The sequence below is a fragment of the Rhinopithecus roxellana genome, chromosome 15, assembly GCF_007565055.1.
Source record: "Rhinopithecus roxellana isolate Shanxi Qingling chromosome 15, ASM756505v1, whole genome shotgun sequence".
In the NCBI taxonomy this organism is placed as follows: Eukaryota; Metazoa; Chordata; class Mammalia; order Primates; family Cercopithecidae; genus Rhinopithecus; species Rhinopithecus roxellana.
The window spans coordinates 75,435,146-75,449,724 of NC_044563.1; the positions used below are offsets into that span (position 1 = coordinate 75,435,146).

Here is a 14,579-nt window from a genome sequence, read left to right on the forward strand (position 1 = left end):
CCCAACCAACCTTGCAAATAGTCACTGGCCCACCCATTCAGGTCAATGGAAAACCAGTGCAAATGAAGTAGCGGAGACCCAAGATGTCCAACTGCCTCCAGTTTAGGAGCATTCCAAGGAGGGGGAAATATTTGACATGTTGGTAAATCAATATTTGTGTTTCTGCACAAAACCAGGAGAGTTACCTGCTCCTCAGTCTGGAATGGGTACCTGCAGAGTGGGAGGGAAGAGACAGCCTAGACTAGAATCTCAGCTCTGGACTTCCCTTAACCACCTCACTGAGTGTCCTGAATTTCCTCTTCTTAAGAAAGGGGAGGTCCTTTTGTAGTTCATAAGCGAGATGATTGGGTGTTCAGGCACATGTGTGAGATGTGCCTCCTTCAAACCTTGTTACAAAGTCAGCACATTACTGGCCTGACACGAAAGAAAAAGCGGGGGAGGGGGAATAATAGTATCAACCTCACGGGGATTTCTGAGAAGATTAAATGAGCAAGTAAGTGCCAATTGCATAATGGCAAGCACATCGTGAATGCCTAATACACTTCGGCCTTTTTAAATTGCTTTTATACTCATTCAGCATTTTATAGTTTACAAAGCGTGTCCACATATACGTATTAACTAATTCGGTCCTCACAGCATCCCTGTAAGGAAGTCATTATGGACTCCAAGTTTGGGGGATGGAACGTCAAAGCTCAGGGAAATCTAATGATTTGCCCAAGGTCAATAATTCATATTTTTAAACAATCCAATCAAGACCAGTTGCTTGCTTAGGATTTTGACCTTTTGGTACAGGTATCAAGAACCAAATACCAAATGCAAATCGTTACCCAATTCCTTGAAGTGTCTTGCCAAAAGGGTATGATTGTGGTTTCCTGCTGACATGACCTGCAGCTGTACCTGAGCTGGACCAGAACTTGGCACTGTGTGGGGCATTTGCAAGGTTGAAGAGAGATCAGTGTCGTCGTGCAAATTATTTCAAAGCCATGAGGATTCAGGGCTCTGTTGTAGCTCAGTGGAGAGTGTAGACAAGAGGATGACAATGTCACACATGAATAATGCATAGAGGGTGCTAAGCTTCAGTTTCAGCAAGATCCAAATGCTCATTTCATCTTTGATTTCTCCTCCTGGCTGTGCCATTCCCCATAGCCACTGATCCCGGGGCCTTCTGCTGGAACTGTATGGCCGCCCGCTAAATTGGCTGTTCTTGATAGTGAATAGAAAGAGGAGGGGGGCTGGAGGCAGAGAGAAAAAAAAAGATAAGTCGAGGGGAGGGGATTAGGGAAGATGAAAGAGGGAGATGAGAGAAGGAAGCTCTTTCACTGTACTACTCTTACACAGACTGCCACGGACCCCGAGAACTTGGGGAGGTTTTGTTCCAGGAGAACTTTTCTGGTCTTTTCACTGTGTGGCTGTCACAGACTGAACTCACTTCTCAAGAAGTGGGAGCGGTACAGGGCTGGCCCCCAGCCTGATGGGGAGAACAGCAGAGGAGTCCTGCCATCGTTTGTAGGTGAGCGAAAGGAGACTTTCAGACAGGGCAGAAGGCAGACTTTGCTCAGCATGACCCAAAGTTCAGCCTCAGGAGATGAACACAAATATGGAAATGATAGCACAGATTCTGGGGATGTGGCACAGGCGGCTTCTGCCCCGGCTGCGAATCTAGAAACAAATGAGAGCTCCAAAACCGGCTTGTTTGGCTTAGCGAGAGGGCAGGTGCCAAAACAGCAAATGTCACCCTCCCCGTTAAGCCTGGGCAATTAAGATTCCCATTAGTCCTGGAAATGGGATACCGCCTCTGTGGGGTCAGAAGGCCAGAGGCTGCAGCAGCGTCGCAGCATCAAGGGGGAAGAGAGGACACAGAAAGACTTGTGATGTCAGTCCTAGGTGAGGCCGGTCTGTTTTAAGGAGATGTTCTAAGTTCAAACCCAGGGTAGATGGGCTTTGGCAAGCACAAGTAGAAAGATTTCCACCTGTCCCCTTCTTAAAAATCAGTAGGTAGACTGACTACTCTAGGATAAACCACCAAGAGCTTTGTTTTCTTTGGGGCAGCCATCTGAAGCAGCTGCAGCTGATTTTAATGAGACATAATAATATTCTATCAGTTCTGTGAGCTATAGACTGAGCCCACTGAGGGAACCTGCTCAACCCCCAAAATGATCAGACTTGTCAAAATATGATCATTTTGTTCCTTATTATAAATGAAAAGAAGATATGATTTAAGTGTCATCCTCTGGGTATGGGAGCTGGATTCCTATAAATCAATCATCCAAAATAAACTCTTTGGAGTGATTTCACTACAAATATGCTGCAAACAATTTCTTTAAACAAAGCATAAAAGTATTACTGTAGCTCTGCAACGTCAAAATGGCTTTAGACATGCATTTTTGGGTTGCTGGGGTGTTCTTTGCTTAAAATATGTTATTTATGGTGTTGTGCTTGACAGGCGAAGTCAGTGCTGACTGCCTGCTGGAAAACCCTCCCTCTTGGTTGCCTGTCAGTCCCCAGCAGTGAAGATGGTGAAAGAGGACAGGTGCCCAGGGTAGGGAGAGGTCCAGGGGCCAGACTGGGGTCCCTAGACTTTGCCCATGTGACATTTGTCATCTTCATAATGGCTCCCATTGTATTGAAGGGTGGTAAGCACATAATTTCAGGCTATAGGATTCCCAGGTCTGTTACTAGCCATCAGACTTAGAAAATCACACAATGATTCTTTCATTCAGTTTTCTTTCTTAAAATGGGGACAATGGTGACAACAATAACATCTAACTCATTTGGTTTTTGTGAGGATCCAACAGGGGCAAACATGGGAAAGCACTTAGCATGGTGTCAGCCCACATGGTTGCACCAGGTCATGTTAGTTAGCTATTGTTGTTAGTATTAGAAACCCAGGGAGTTGCAGGGCATGGTGGCTCACGTCTGTAATCCAGCACTTTGGGAGGCCAAGGCGAGCGGATCACGTGAGGTCAGGAGTTTGAGACCAGCCTAGCCAACATGGGGAAACCTCATCTCTCTACTAAAAATACAAAAATTAGCTGGGCGTTGTGGTGCATGCTGTAATCCCAGCTACTGGAGAGGCTTAGGCACGAGAATTGCTAGAACCCGGGAGGCAGAGGTTGCAGTGAACCAAGATCGCGCCACTACACTCCAGCCTGGGCGACAGAGTGAGACTCCTTCTGAAAAAAAACAAAAAAAAAAAGAGAGAAACCCAAGGAATTTTCTGTCCCAAGGAGGTGCTATGGAGCAAAGCTATGCTCATAAACTGTAATCTGCCCTAACATGATGTCTTCACTTTATTCTGTCCAGAAAACTAGACTTGCAGAGGACAATGAACAACCCTATGCCGTAGAGTTCTGGAGCCCCATCTTCCACTAAGGTGCCTGTATCACCAGTCTCAGAAAGAAGGCAGTGTGCGGAAGGAGGTGACGTACTAAGAGTTTTTCTACAAAGTAGATTTGTCTATCAAGCCCCATGTCACCGGCTTTCCATCTCTCTCTACTCACCTGGACAGGCATTTCTTCCATGCCACATTTTCGTAGTGCTCCAATCTGTCCACATTTTAACAACCTTGTACCTCAGTCGAGATAGAGTCTGAAAAGTTTAATATCATGTCAAATGAGAGAGCCAATAAAACTTGACATTATTAATATGATGTCAAGGGATTTTTTTTTTCCCAACTGCTTAGGGAAAAAACATTGTGTCCCATTAAGTCGAGCTCCTTGCACAGAGAAATATTAAGTGACTTTTCAATGACTACCAGCTGGAACTATTAGTTTTTCTTCATAAGCATTGCTGCCGTCGATTCTGAGAGGCCAGTTGAGAACCTTTTATGAAGATGCTGGATAAGCTGGTGCAATCAGAAAAGCTTTTAGGTTTCCCTGGGATCCCTCTTTAAGTGGGGCTGTGTATGGAAATGGGGATATGAATTATTAAAAGGCTTAAATACACTTGGCTGAGAGAGCATGGGCTTCATACTCCCTCTGTCCATTTATCCCCAAAGGACTGCAGTAGCCTTTCAGGACAATCTGCTGTGGACTGGAAAACCAAGGCAAGAGTCCTGGAAAGAGGAGAACACAGGCCTTCCTCTCCCTGCCTGGCACCCCTGCCCCAGCCATCAGTGGCATCACAGTGGGCGCAAGAGCTGCTGGTGTGGTGTGGCCCACTGTTCCACCCTGGCAAGGGAGAGGGGCATGAGTGCCCACAGCTGCTCCTGGCCCTTGCTCACACTGGGCTTCTGGGAAGGACGCTGTCAGGAAGCGGGGGGTGGGGGGGGGCCTCTGTTTCTCTTGGCCAGGGTCCATGGTTGCTTCACAGCACGTGGCTTTCCATGTCGGAGTCCCTTCCCAGGAAGAGGTCAGGACTTAAAATAAGCTGGCATGACTCATGTCTGAGTTGGGAGATGCCTCGCACAAGTGCCGGCTTTTCAGGAATGTGCAGCTGGGGCAGCTGAAAAGAAAGCTCCAGAGGCTCAGACCTGGATTTCCAAGAAGTCTTTTGGCTGCTCAAGCCCAGATAAGATTGTTTCATCTGTTCTTACCTCTGGACTGTTTAGAAACCAGCATTTCTCCTAGGCTTTCTTATCCCCAGGGAAGCTGTTTCTGTAGCATTTACCCCATTTCCGACCCCACTCCAACACCATTTGCCTGCCCACCCAAGTATCTCATCGCTTTCATTGTGGATGACTTTTATAGTTCCTAGCTGTGACACCTTCTAAGGGCTAGACCTCTGTTCTTAATCTCAGGAATCCAGTGAGCTGGCTACAGAGGCAGTTGCAAGCTGGTGCTTATTTATGTAAGGCTGGAGTGTTTATTGTAGGGTTGTATTCCTTTAGTGAGATCAAAAAATAAGACATGGATGGCAATCAGAACAGTCCTTATTTAGACTTCTGTGATGTTCCAGTTGACATACTTCCCCCTGCCCTTTGCCCCCACTCATCCTGAACCATCTGGGGGCACATGACCCCAGGGATAGCAGATGGAAGGCAGCTTGCTCTTCTTAAATTTCACCCAACTCTTAGAGACCTCTAGGGAAAATACCTTTGGGATGGTTCCTTGGGGGCACCTTAAGTACTCAAACCCCAACACTGTGGTCAGGAGCAGCTGATGAAGAAAATCCCTGTCCATGGACTTCTCTCTTCTCCATGGAAGTTCAGGATTGGATGACTCAGCCAAAGGCAAAGAGGTTGGGTGAGAAATGTGTCTTGTTTAGGTGTAGCATAATTGACAGCAGCCATTCCTCTCTGCTCCCGTTGATCTCAGGATAATAGGGAATACAATTATTATTATTGTAGAAGGGACTTAGTTCAGATGCCAGAAGCATCTCCCAACTCCGAAGATGGTGGCCTTCATGAAGCTGTGAAATCTCTAGTGCAGTGGGTCCCCCTGTTCTGAGCTCTTAGCTTCACCCCAGCTCAAATCTGACAATTCCTAAGCAGCACCTTTCCTTTTCTGGGACATGATCTAGAAGGTTCATATAGCTGACTTGGGGTTTTGCAGTGATAACTCCAAGAAAATTAGGAAAGAGTTAAGTGTACCTTGGCTAAAGAATGAAATAGAGGCTGAGTGCCGTGGCTCATGCCTATAATCCCAGAACTTTGGGAGGCTGAGGCAGGTGCATCACTTGAGGTCAGGAGTTCAAGACAAGCCTGGCCAACCTGGTAAAACCCCATCTGTACTAAAAATACAAAAATTAGCCACGCCTGATGGCACGTGCCTGTAGTCCCAGCTACTCTGGAGGCTGAGGCAGGAGAATCTCTTGAACCTGGGAGGCAGAGGTTGCAGTGAGCTGAGATCATGCTACCGCACTCCAGTCTGGATGACTAAGTGAGACTCTGTCTCAGAAAAAAAAAAAAAAAAAAAAAAAAATGAATGAAATAGAAACAGGTCTACAAACCTGGGCTACTGTGGGAAAGGATGGAAGACTAAAAAACAAGAGACTCCATCACAATTGCTCAGAAGCAAATTCGACTCTACCTCTGGGTTTTGGTTTCCCTCTCAGTAAAACAGGAAATAAGACCTACCTGGACCTACGTTAGAATTGTTGTTAGGGGCCGGGCGCGGTGGCTCAAGCCTGTAATCCCAGCACTTTGGGAGGCCGAGACGGGCGGATCACGAGGTCAGGAGATCGAGACCATCCTGGCTAACACTGTGAAACCCCGTCTCTACTAAAAAAATACAAAAAACTAGCCGGGCGAGGTGGCGGGCGCCTGTAGTCCCAGCTACTCGGAGGCTGAGGCAGGAGAATGGCGGTAAACCCGGGAGGCGGAGCTTGCAGTGAGCTGAGATCCGGCCACTGCACTCCAGCCCGGGCGACAGAGCGAGACTCCGTCTCAAAAAAAAAAAAAAAAAAAAAAAAAAAAAAAGAATTGTTGTTAGGATCCAGTGAAATCATAGATACAAACATCTCAGGAAAAAATGTGAATTACTTAAAAAATATGGAGGATTACCACTCTTATCAGTCCACCTTCCCGCTCAGAGCTGACAGTGAGGATGTCCCCCAGTGGTGGGAGGTAGAATCAGATGACATTTAAGATCCCCTTCAGCTGTAAGAGTCTGTGGATATATTCTCATTTTTCCCCCTACAGGTTTCACTTAGCCCACTCTTCATTTTGAGGCAGGGCAAGGGAGCAGAGTACATGAGCTGGCAACTCTCAGTCTACTTAGAGCAAAGACTGACATCAAGGACACACGCTGCAACACAGACAAACCCTGAGGACATTATGCTAAGTGAAACAAGTGAGGCACAAAAAGACAAATGCTGTATGATTCTCCTTCTGTGACATACCTAGAATGGACAAAGACGTAGAGGCAGAAAGTAGAATGGTGGTTTCCAGGGGCTATGGGGAGTGGGATGAAGAATTAGTGTTTAATGGGTATAACGTTTCAATTCAAGAAGCTAAAAAAGTTCTGGAGATGGGTGGCGGTGATGAGTGCACAACAATCTGAATATACCTAATGCCAGTGAGCTGCACACTTAAAAATTGTGAAAATTGGCCGGGCACGGAGGCTTATGCTTGTAATCGCTACACTTTGGGAGGCTGAGGCAGGTGGATTACTTGAGCTCAGGAGTTTGAGACCAATCTGGGTAACATGGAGAAACTTTGTCTCTATAAAAAACACAACAACAACAAAAATTAGCTGGGTATGGTAGCAAGTGCCTGAGTAGCTGAGGTGGGAGGATCATTTGAGCCCGGGAGACCAAGGCAGCAATGACCGTGATCGTACCACTGCACTCCAGCCTGGGGGACAAAGTGAGACCCTGTCTCGAAAAAAAAAAGAATGGTAAATTTTGTTACGTATATTTAACCACAATTTTGAAAATCCCTGACATCAAGTTGTACAGCTATTAAGTAATAAATTCCAATTCAAACCTAGGAGTAAGGTTTAGTCACCAAAATGTACTGTCTCTCACGACAAACTGACCCGCCACAGTCCCCTATGATTTGGGAAGCCTATCTCATTCACTGTCCCATTGGTGAGGGCAGCAAGAAAGGATTCCATGGTGGTGTGGGGTTGTCATTAGTGCCCCTAAGCACCCAATGTTGTACATGTCACAGAATCTAGGATTCTAAGAAAGCCCTAAGTTTGTGTCATCCCAGCTGGGGTAGCTCAAGACCATCCTTGGGCCCAGCAATTGGAGGTATTCTCCCAAGAAAATGGAGGAAATTGTCTCTCTCTTCCTTTTACTGCAGCTCAACCTTTCTTCACCTTCCTGCTTTAATGACTTAATCAAGGGGCAGATGAGAGGAACTGATGCATGCAAAGGACAGAAGGTTCAACAGGATGTGTGGAACCCACTGCTGCTCCCTTCCCCTGCCCCAGAGTCACCGCCCCACCAGAGAAAGATGGGGGAGACAGAAAAAGAAAAGAGAAAAAGGCGAGAGAGATTTTGTACCCTTAAGCCTCCACTGCCGCAGTTCAAAAGACCAATCTTTACTGAAAATAAATTTAAAGGAGAATTTTTGATGTATATTATGGTCTCTGGTGGTAGACAAGAGCGCTGCCGGCAGTGTATGGAGTTATGCAAAGCCAAAGTGGGATTACTTAAAAGTGTCTGTAGTGCTTTGATTAACTGGTGTGTATTTTATTTTTTATATGACACAATCACAGACCTACATTGATAATATCTTGCTATTATTGTTTGACACTTGAATCTCCCTTTTTCCTATCACTTGGAAGTGGGCTTTGCGCAGTTCGGGGCAAGGGGCAGAGGATCAAGATAATCCCCAGAGGGATAAAAATGAGATGTGGTCCCAACTTTGCATTTTAAAAAAATAAATAAAAGCAATGTATGAAAACCCCAGGACCTGTCGTAGAAAACGAAGAACTGACAGATCAGACAATAGAGACTCAAACAGATGGCCAAGTGCATGGGCTGAAAGAGAGTCCAAACTACCTTCTGAGGTTCCTTATGCTTGTCTGGAAAACATCCCCCCAATGAATACATCCTCTGGGAATCAGAGGATGCCCCCACCTTTCTCTGTTCTGCTTTGGGACACAGGCTCTGGAACTCTACAAATTGTATTTCTCCTTTGCCAGTTAGCTCCTGCTTGATTCTGCATCTAGTGGGAGCTAGAGGAGATTAGAAAGCTGGAGGAGACGAGAAAGGATTTGTTGCTCCCTATTTGCCTGGTGCTTCTGCCAGTGTCGTGCCCGCAGAGAAGCACTGTGCCCCCACAGCAGCAATTGCTTCCAACCGACAGCTTGGCTGTCGTTGGCTCTCCCAGTACCAGCCTCACTGCACGCCCCCCAAGAGGTCACAGCACCAGCCAGGCAGTGCCCCCTCCTTGGATGTCTGAGTCCTCACTCCACAGAGCCCCTTCCCAAGCTCCTAAGGTATTAGCAGCAACTGGGTCACACCTCAGAACTCTGAGCCTTGGGGCCCCTCCTTCAAGCTTCAGAGGCAGCAGCAGCACCCAGGCAGCACCCCCAGCTTTAAGGTGTAGCTCCAAGCTCTGCAGGGTTCCTCCTTGGGGCTTCTAGGTTCTCCTTATTATTCATCCAGACCTAGGTAAGAACTGCTTCCTTCCATTTAACCAATCCCCTGTATAAAATCTTTTCTGTTGAAATGCCTAGAGTGGTTTCTGTTTTTCTGACCGTACTATGAACAGAATATGCTCCTTGAAACAAAGTTGTATGAGCACTTGGGGCCAAGGGATGGAGGATTGCACCGTCCTCCTTAAGGCAAAGATGATACAGGCCAGGACTTGGGCCTGGCTGGGTAGCACTCCTGAGGTTCACAAAGCTCAGGAAGAGAGGCCCATCAAGCCAGTTCACCACCTCACAAGGCAGGAATAATTCAAATGGAGGTAAGGATACCAACCGTGGTGGCTGAGAAACCTGGAGAATCCTCCTCACTCCACTGGGAAGAAAATGAAAGGTGAGGCAAGGAGAAAATCCACTCAGGGCCAGACATGGTGGCTCACACCTGCAGTCCCAGCCAGCACTTTGGAAGGCTGAGGCAGGAGGACCACTTGAGCCTGGGAGGTCGAGGCTGCAGTGAGCCACTGTCATGCCACTGCACTCCAGTCTGGGTCACAGAGCAAGACCCTGTCTCAAAACAAACAAACAACAACAACAGAAAACCCTCACTCAGGCCTTGCCTTGGAAACTCTCTAGAACGAGGAAATAGACCCTTGGGATGCATCCTCTTCATTCATAGAATGGGCAGAGCAGCTGTTTTCCTGGCTGGCTTTCCCTAGCTGAGTCTCTTGCCATCCCCCTCTGGAGCTCACAAAAACAAACTCAGAGATTTACTTTTCTTTCTAGTTTCCTGAGATCTCATAAGTACTAATCTGACTCTCCCTGCACCCTAGTTCCTTACGTCCTCTGCTCATGCACATACTGCACCATGGGGGGTCTTGTCTAAAGCCTGAGCTGAGAATTCCATCGTTGACCCCATCCTCCACATCCCCTGGTGTCTAAAAATAGAAGCCAAGTCTCTATTGTCACTGTACTAGGAGGTTATGTGTTTGAAGGCAAAACATACACTCTGGTGTTCATGGGCACAGCCCTTCTGCCCTCCCACCTGCCCTGGTATAAGCTTGAGGCTTTGGGGAGTCATTTTATTTCCTTCCCAGTCAGATTCTCTATCTGAACTTCCCCCAAGCATAGTGGGGAGTCTTCTATTCTTAAAAGATGACTATGATATTTCTTTATCCTTTAGCTCTGCACGTCCTCTGGTTCATTCAGGTAGATCTCCTTTTAGCATTGTAAAGTCAAAAGACCTGGCCTCTCACTAGCTGTGTGACTTCTGGTGAATTGATTAATCTCTCTGAGTTCCAAACTCTCTCATTTGAAAATCCGGGCAAAGATTGTCTATTTCACAGGGTTGTTGTGAGGGTCAAATACAATAATATATGTAAGAGCATTTTGTGCACAGTAAAGTCCTGTACAAATGGGAGGTAATATTATTGCAACAGTTGCTGCCCAAGCCACTCACTGCATTATTATTATCTAAGTCTTCCTTCTGGTGCTTTAAACTCATTTCTTTTTGCTCTGTCTGGTTGGGTTATGGCTGTTGATTTCTCCCTGGGGCACCAGCTGCACAGACAGGAGAAGGCTAAATCAGCCCTGTATTTCCAGTCCTGATTCTAAGAACTCTCTCCAGGCCTCTGGCCCCACCAGGCTCCCCAGAGCATGGCCCAAGCTTTCCCTGGGGGGCCATATTTTTAGGCCTATCCAGTTCCAACTGTGGAGTTTCTTCAGACCAGGCTGGCAGGAGCCCAGGCAGCGTGTGCATGAATCATAACTGCCTGTGGTCCCATTATGCAGGTCAGGGTGGCTGCGGAGGAGGCAGGGTCCCTGACCTCAGAGGTCCGGGCATTATTTATTGCCTTTGGCCTCATGGGCTAATTTGGGCCTTTGCCCAGCCCGGGGGAAATGGCTTCATCTTTTTTCTTCCCCAAGGGCAAGGTGAATTCAACTCCCTTTATTGTCTACCTCACAGGAATAAAAGATGGGGCCTGGCGGGGAGGGGAGAAAAAATGTAAGCACTCCCACCTACAACGTCCTATACTAAATTCTGCAGTTAAAAAAAAAAAATTGGGCCAGGTGCAGTGGTTTATGCCTATAATCCCAGCACTTTGGGAGTCCAAGGTGGGCAGATCGTTTGGGGTCAGGAGTTCGAGAGCAGGCTGGCCTACATGGCAAAACCCTACCTCTCCTAAAAATACAAAAATTAGCTGGGCGTGGTGGCGGGAGCCTGTAATCCCAGCTACTCGGGAGGCTGAGGCATGAGAATCACTTGAACCTGGGAGGTGAAGGTTGCAGTGAGCTGAGATTGTGCTACTGCACTCCAGCCTGGGTGACAGAATGAGACTCCATAAAAAACAACAACAACAACAACAACAACAACTATTTCATCATTTTTTGTAAATAACACTTTTCTCCAGACCTACCGTACAGTTTCTGTGATGTATTGTCTTCCAGTTGCAATAAAAATTACTGAGTTGCATCAATTAAAAAAAATTAAAGGGAGGACCCCAGCCCTGGAGAAGTTTATAAAGGAATGAAAAACACCTATGGGAACAGTCTTAGGCCCTTACAATTGAGCCTACAGCACGCATGCTAAAACAGGGCCAGGCAGTGGGAGCATCAAATCTAGGAAGGGTTAAGGAAGGCGAGAGGTAATCAGGAAATATTTCTTAGATAACATTCCCTTTTTCTTTCTTTTTTAAACAAGTGTTTTGCAGAAAATTAGAAAATGAATACGTAAAAAGAAGAAAATAAAAATCACCCATAATCCCTACCTGAGGATAACCACTCTCTACAGGTTGATCTATGCCCTTCCAGACATTTTTCGATACACGTATTTATATTCATACAATATTAATAAAAATCAAATTATTCTGGGTGTACTATTTTATAACCTACTTATTTCACTTAATTTCTTGTGTCAATAGATATATATCTTCATTATTTTTAATGACTGCCAAGAATTCTCTTGCATGGATGTAAAAGAGAATGTGTATGAATTTTGCCAGTCCTCTGTTATTGGACATTTCAGAGATTTCCAGTTTGTGGCACCTTAAACAATGCTTCAGTGAACATTCTGGTGCTTAGCTCTTTATGCACATGTATGATTATTTCTTTAGGATAAGTTCCTAGAAATAAAAGCACTGAGCCAAAGGATAAACATATTTCTTAAGGCATTTATTATCCTCTGTCAAGTCGTCCCTTACATTTTGCACCAAGGTACACTTATATAATCAAATGAAGAATGTGAAGATTTAAATTAGGCTTCGAGGCCAGGCATGGTGGCTCATACCTATAATCCTAGCACTGGGAGGCCAAGGCCGGCAGATCGCTTGAGGCCAGGAGTTTAAGACCAGCCTGGCCAACATAGTGAAACCCCGTCTCTACCAAAACTACAAAAATCAGTAGTCCCAGCTACTTGGGAGGCTGAGGCGTGAGAATCGCTTGAACCCAGGTAGCCGAGGTTGCAGTGAGTCGTGATCGCGCCACTGTACTCCATCCTGGGCAACAGGCTGTCTCAAATACAAATAAATTAGGCTACAAAAGTGGGGAGAGATGTGGATTGGAAAACAGGTATGGAGACAAACTTGGGATAGGGAAAACAGGTACAAGATGTGGTCTAAACAAGTCATTTCTTTATTATTAATTTTTTATAGAGAGACAGGGTCTCACTATGTTGCCGAAACTGGTCTTGAACTCCTGGCCTCAAGCTATCCTACCACCTCAGCCTCCCAAAGTGCAAGGATTATAGATGTGAGCAACCATGCCCAGCCAAGTCATTTCTTTATTCAACAAACATTCATCTAATGTTGACTGTGAGACAGTCACTATGCTCGACAAAAAAAAAAAAAAAAAAAAAGCCTTTGAGAAAGGAGATTATAAGGAATATGGGGTTGGGCTTGGTTAAACATGTGTTGGGAGTAATGGAAAGTAATGGAAAAATGCCTCATGGGTGCACTTGGAAGGCTTGGCTGAGTAGTGGGACGAGGCCTGGCTCTGACTTTCTATGGAGTGAAGCTTAGGGGTCAACACTGAGTTCTTGAGAAATAGAAACCTACATTGCAATCCTGGCTCAGCCACTGTCAGTGTTTAGCCATGTAACTTAACCTTGAGTGGCTCATGTCTTTAGCTTCAAATATGGGGACTATAACCTACCTCATTTGGCTGTTGGGAAGGCAAAATAATCTAAGTCATGTTAAGGGCTGAACAGAAATGAAGTAAATGCTCAATAACCATTAGCCATCATTACTGCATTGGTGGGAGGTGAACAGGTTGGTGCAGGTCTGAGAAGATGTAATGGACCCCATATCCCCAGCTCAGTGACCCCATTGAGTTCTGGTCTACCCACATTCTCTGTGTAGCCATTGGGCCCCCCCCTTTAATGGTGACCTCAGGGGATGATGCGGAGTGGTCCAGTTGGCTTTCTCATAGGGCAAAAAGAAATAAAGCTGAAGACAAAAACAAATAAGAACATCGCCCACCCCCAGGGGCCATGAGGTCCTGAGGCTGGATCACTTCTGTTCACCCAACACTACCCCTGCCTGCTGTTGCAATGGGCCTGCTGGCCAAGTTTGCAAGAGCTGCTGTGGAGGCTTGCTCCCATCTCACACAACACGTGCCACAGGGAGTCTCTGTGAGCCTATGATCTACCTATTTGTCCAGTGACTGCCTGTCAATCTCCCTCGGTGTCACTTCTGATAAATAGCTCAGAGACAGCGACACCTTGATACATCAATTCCATCTGAGATTCCCCTGACAGGCCTCCCAGTGTCTGAATCATCTGGGTGATTCATGGCCAGCATAAGCACCGATGAACCCTTTCAACCATGCTGGGCGCTGCATCAGCCTCACACTTGTCAAACAGACTCTAGGCTCCTCCTCAGACCAGCCTCATTTTACTGTCTCCTACCCACTTCCCAAGGATGAGGGAAGTCCATCCTTCTAGCAAACATGAATCAATCCAGGGCTAGCAGAGGCTAAAAGAGAAAGGGAGCAGACTGAAATCATCATCACAAGATCCAGGTTCCGGAACTGTTTCTGCTACCAGCATTCCTGCACCTCCTAAAAAGTCATTTAACCTCTGTTAGATGGGACAACTGCAAACATCTCTACTTCACACATAAGAAGATATACCAGTAAAGAGAAGAGGTCTTCAAGATCATCAGGTTTAACTGTCTTTATATTTATTCATTGAACAAACACTTACTGAGTGTCTATTATGTACCAAAAACCATTCCAGCTTTGGGAATATATCAGTCAACAAACAGACAAAAATATCTTACACTCATGTGGCTTACAACCTTTATGAGAAGAGACAGAGAGCAAACTAAATAAATAAGTAAAATAGATAGTATATTAGATGGTGATAGGTGCTAAGGAGGAAACTACATCAGAATAAAAGGAAGGGAGATGATTTGGGTTTAATTTTAAATAGGGTAGTCAGAGATGGCCTCCCTGAGAAGGTGATCTTGGAATAGATCTGAAGGAGGTCAGAGAGCAAGCCATGAGGCTCTCTGGGGAAATGTGTTCCAGGCAGAGGAAATGACAAGTGAAAAGATCCTAAGGAAGGAATTGCCTGGTGTGTACCAAGAAAAGTGAGAAGGCCCA

The 14,579-nt window shown here is 46.0% G+C and overlaps 1 non-coding gene across 1 annotated transcript; it reads left to right on the plus strand.

Annotated features, from left to right (window-relative positions):
* Positions 1–316: 316 nt before the first annotated feature.
* On the plus strand, positions 317–420 carry LOC115893782. Its single transcript, XR_004053836.1, has one exon. It is a non-coding gene; the product is annotated as a small nucleolar RNA U13 (small nucleolar RNA).
* Positions 421–14,579: the final 14,159 nt, after the last annotated feature.